The sequence below is a fragment of the Hypomesus nipponensis genome, chromosome 22, assembly GCF_054491055.1.
Source record: "Hypomesus nipponensis isolate SF chromosome 22, ASM5449105v1, whole genome shotgun sequence".
Lineage (NCBI taxonomy): Eukaryota > Metazoa > Chordata > Actinopteri > Osmeriformes > Osmeridae > Hypomesus > Hypomesus nipponensis.
In genome coordinates, this window is record NC_140382.1 from 12,514,787 (window position 1) to 12,520,000 (window position 5,214).

The 5,214-nt window shown below is 43.3% G+C and overlaps 1 protein-coding gene across 1 annotated transcript in view; it reads left to right on the forward strand.

Moving 5' to 3' along the window:
* The first annotated feature begins 1,368 nt into the window (after positions 1–1,368).
* The window catches only part of ptprdb (protein tyrosine phosphatase receptor type Db), a 66,565-nt gene continuing 62,719 nt past the window's right edge, over positions 1,369–5,214 (forward strand). Inside the window, exons 1-3 of the mRNA XM_084686647.1 lie at positions 1,369–1,488; positions 3,156–3,229; positions 4,030–4,071. The gene's annotated coding sequence lies outside the window, so the exon portion shown is untranslated. The remainder of the gene's footprint in view (positions 1,489–3,155; positions 3,230–4,029; positions 4,072–5,214) is intronic.

Consider the following 5,214-nt stretch of genomic DNA (forward strand, 5'->3'; position numbering starts at 1 on the left):
CGCCACCATCATGATGACATTTTCCCTGCGAAGACTGAAGGCTGACCCTGTCCAACATCACACTCTGAAAAATAGGTGAAAAAACACAAGGACAAACAGTTGGGAACGAGAGAAAATGATAGAAATTGTAATTCATGACAAAGATTTCCCCCATTTTAATGAAATTTATGCATATTCTCTTTCCTGTGAAAGTATTTGGGGCAGCGTCTGAGGTGGGTGAGTTCTCTCTGTGATAAAATGGGTCACTTTGGTTAAGAGGGCACAGAGGGAAAGGCACTCCTTTTTCAGAAACTTCTCTAGTATCAGTAGGAGTGTTCATGGTGATCCCTGCATTCTAATCCCAATGGGGTGAGAATCCCCAACCTTTTTTGACTGGATCAAAACCAGGAAGTGTTATCAAGGTCTAGACAGGCCTATTAGGTAACTCCATTCATGTAGTTAGTAAAATTAAATGTATAATCCCAGCATGGTCAGAAATAGGGAAAATCATTGACTTCTCTTAGATAAGGAAAAACCTATATTTGCTTTTGTATTCTTATTTTTTTCTTTTGTTTTTCTTCGCATATAAAAAGTGGATGACCACACTGGTGTCTATGATATCGGTCTGTGTGGACATTAGTACATCAGCTCTGATTTGATTTTGATTATAATAAGTGATTGGGTATGAGAGATACATGTTAGCTGCATTGGTCCCCACTGAGCATGACATGTTTGACAATTTCTGGGGAAATTGTGGGGTGTGCTTGCGTCGGTTGCAGATGGGTCAGTTTTTTTTTTTTACTGACATTTTTACAACTGATAAACAGCGACGCAACTCACAAACTTGAGTTTAAATACATTATTTAATGTGACATTGCGTATTGTACATGCAAGTCTAAGCTAAATGACTTACATGTATGATGCAGCGCTTTTCGAACAGTCCTCCTATACCACAACACGATACTTGCTGATTATAACAGCACAACAACGCAAATACAGACAGGGATATAGCTAACAACGCTAATGCTAAATAAGTGTTTAGGCTCCATGAGAAGGGCTCGTGAGACTGCTCACCAAAAGAACGAAGGGATAACCCACTGGTTTGGCAGATTAAGACATGTTCGTAGGAACCTAGCGAAAAATAGCCTAAAACTTTCCAAGACTTTTAGTTCGGTTTATTGGTACCTAGCGAAATTATCCTCAACTTTCCAAGACTTTTAGCTAACGGTACTACTGCTGAGGGCTCACTGATGTCGCTGTACTAGGACGTCTTATCTATGCGTCGTTGCTAACGTTGTGCAGACCCAATCAATTTCAAATTTGTAGGTCCCGCGTGCGTGTCCACTACAGCGGAGCGGCGCGGAGCGTAGGCTTCCAATCAATTTTCAATGAAACCGGGCGTTGACGCTGGTGTAGGGCATTGTGGGAAGGCGAGCGGAGCGTTGCAAGTTGGATTTTCTCAACTTTATGTAAACGAGGAGCGTGAAAACGCTAGCGTTGGCCAATTGGGTTGGTTTCTTGTTTCTTGTAACGTAGCAACTAGCAACTGTTCGTCATGGTAAACATTTCTAGGTTTGACAATTTTAAGATGGAAGAGCAACTCATCGTATGTGTGTCTACGCACTCAGTCTTGTTTTATACGCCTCTGAAAGATTAAAGAGACGTTAACAAAAAATGTATACCTGGCGCAGGGTTGCCGAGGTTCTCGGTGTCCCTGGTGTGTTAAATTCAGTCTTGTCACTTTAGCTAGCTACAGTATGTAACCTAGCTCTAACTTTCTTCTGTGCTAGCTGCATACTGTACTACAGTAGTTTAGCTACAGTAGTCTAGTTTACCCGGCACACGATTGACATTCAACGTTGAAATGCTGGTTGGCAGTCACTCGCTAGCCATACAGTAAATGTGTAGTTGCCATAACCTAGCGAATGTTACTGGAACAATGTTTGAAGTGCTGTACTATAGCCTAATAGCCTAGTTGACAAGATCATGCAACATCTAGTCAGCTATCTGATTCCTTGCATCATGCAGTGTAAAAGCTGTATTTTGATCGAGACAGGAGCACCTATATTTATATCAATAATGATCGATAAAGTACATGAACCCAAGTCTGCACACTTGTCCATGACACCGTTTTACACAAACTACAACAGTGACCTTAGAGAACTACAAATCTGTATTAACTTTTCTAACACGCCCACGAGCGTGGAGCACTGTGGGAAGGCAAGCGGTGCAGAGCGTTAAAAACGCTGTAGTGGACACGCACGGTGCTTGTAAACAATGCTTGCTCTGTCTCAAAACTGTTCGCAAAATGCAACCATTTGGTCGCAGTCTGAAGCCCTGCCCTCTTGAGCCCTGTTCGCGCAATAATTATTGTGGATGTTTGCATGAGCCACGACCCAAGAACCGTCAGGTAGTTGCGCGGGACAACATTAATTTTTGTTTTGAAAAAAAATATTATAGGGAAAGCAAAACTTTTAAAAAATACATTTCAGTTATATCATGGTTATTGTATTTAAATATTTTCTAAGATTCCTCCACGTACCACTTGAAGGGGGCACACGTACCACCAGTGTTCGGCGTACCATAGTTTGACAACCACTGAACTAGAGGAACAGCGTAACAGCACTGACTTGTGGCCACTCTGTGTAATGACACCCCACCACATCCAGCGGATGTGGCCCTAACTCACCGTGCGCACAAAATATGGATGAGTGACATCTGGGCGTCCCCAAGTCACCCCTGGGTCTGTCACAGTAAATATATATCAGATGGAAAAGCTTCTTCTACACCGCGAGGTCACCCTCCGAACCTCTCTCTCTGTCCACACAGAGTAACTCCCATGGTTGCGCTTTATGGATACTTTGAAAGCCCTAAAAGCTTCTAGAGAAGTAGAAAATAAACGTGAGATGAGGGAAATACTTCGAAGAATGTCCAGGCTGGGCTGTGTGATGTGACCTTCCTGGGTTCAAACAAACTTTACGGTTGAACCTGGAGCTAGGAATTGTATGTCGCACACACACACTCCACACACGCAACACAATCAGTGTGAGGGGATAAACCCACACCACACATGTGCACACAGGGTTCAGCACGGTAGTTTTCCATCAGAGAACTGAGAGCTGAATTCAATCCTCTTCACACTATTCCTCTCTCTTCCTCTTTCCCTTCTTCCTCAGGAGAATTCTGGGGAGTTTTTCTTTCTTTCGTTGCCAAGGATGAAGCAGCACAGCAGGACACTCTGTTGATACAGGTGAGTCATGATGATGATGATGATGATGATGATGACTGTTGTGAACATATATTTGAGCGACATGAATAAACAGTCTGGAGCAGGGAGTCTAGGGTGAGAGTGTGCCTGAGAGAGAGAGAGAGAGAGAGAGAGAGAGAGAGAGAGAGAGAGAGAGAGAGATGAAAGTTTAACCAAACATCTTTGCCCCCATGGGGGTGGAGTAGCCGCGTTGGCGGACAGTCAACCAGCCCCGATGTCGCTCTCTTGCCGTTCTAAAACGCTCGTTCTGATACATTATTGAACGCCTTGCTCTCGAATGCATCGCTGAGCTTTCCGCTTCAGTTAAAGAAGTGTCATAGAATAGTATCACCGGGTTAAAAATAAAACGATTGCTCATCGCGTTAAAGGTTGCTAAAAGATTCAGACCTAGCGCATGTGCAGCGCAGGACAACTGGAATGTGCATCTTTTTTGTACGTGGGATGGGCCTACGTGACTTGTCATTTATTTTCTGATTTATGATTAAACCCATACAGTCTCACACTCCGAATTATTTTATCATCAATCACATTCAAATTAAATGAGTTTATGTGGGACTATTGAGATTCTCAAAGGGAAACCAGTCTCTCGCGTTTTGCCTGATGTAGGCCTATGTAATATCAAATCTCACCAACAGATGGAGACATTGACTGACACTGAGCGGGCCAAACAAATTATCAGTGTTTTCGCCAGCGTAATCTATAATGGATTTGTGTCTTATAAATGTATGTGTTGTAAAAATAGAGCCTCCAGTAAATCAGAAATATTTGGTTTGATATTTCAGCTTCAGCTCCCTCCACTCTCAAAAAATGATCCACGAATGAAGGTAAGATGAGGATCTCTCTTTTAAACTTTACCTGCTGCTTGGGCTTTGTTGGACTGTGTGCAATTGTGTGTGTGTGCAAGTGTATGTGTGTGCGTGTGTGTGTGTCTGTGTGTGTGTGTGTCTGCCTGTCTGTTTGCGGTGTAATGCTTCTTTTTTTTTTTACCCAACTGCTGTTACACCTATGGGTCTCCAAGGTTACCCTGCTGTGAAAGGTTGCTATAGAGACTGTGGAGTGTTTTGAAGCCAGGAGGTTGAAAATGCTTCACCGTTAATATGACTGAGACTTGAGGAGCGATAAGTTAGTGGGTGGAATAGGAAATGAAGTGCTTGTGCCTTTGGGCTATGCATGTGTGTGTGTCCATGTGTGTGTGTGCATGCATGGCAGCCTGGAGTCAGTGAATCAGTGATGTGTAGATGTGTACCGTTCAATGTAATTTGGGATTTGGTGAAGAGAAAGTCACACACACCGACACACGCAGTAGTGAGGTGTGTGTGTGTGCTGATTGTGTGGTGTAAGGGTGCTCCAGATGGGGGAGGGTAGCAAGGTATCTGTTTAGTCATGGAAGGTGTGGGACACAGACGAGGCTCCTGACAGCTCAGAGCCTAAACGCCATGTCATGCAGCCTTATACACACACACACACACACACACTTACACATATACACACGGTGGATTAGGAGGGGGATTACGGCTGCATAGCTGTAAAACTGAATACAGTCAAGAGACAGCTCAGTGTCACTTTCTCTCTCTAACACACACACACACACATGTGCACACACACATACACTGTACATAGGCAAATAGACAGGGAGTATGTATTATAGGGGGGTACTGGAGGATGAGTGTATACTTTGGGGATTAAGACTCAACTGTTTTTACACAGTTTGTGGTTTTGTTATTGAAGTGTAAAGCACAAATTGAGCCATTTGGTATCATCTCCCAATGTGCCGTTTAAGTGTGTGCCAAAGTGCACCTGGGTGCTAGATGTAAGTCTGGCTGTTTGTACTGTAGTCTACGTGCATCTCACTTCAATGAGACTACAATTACCAAAGAACACTGAAAGGTCACTGACTCCATTTAGCTACTCTGTTATCACACGAGTATGAAACCATCTGTTTACTACTCTGTCTCTCTTTCTTCCCT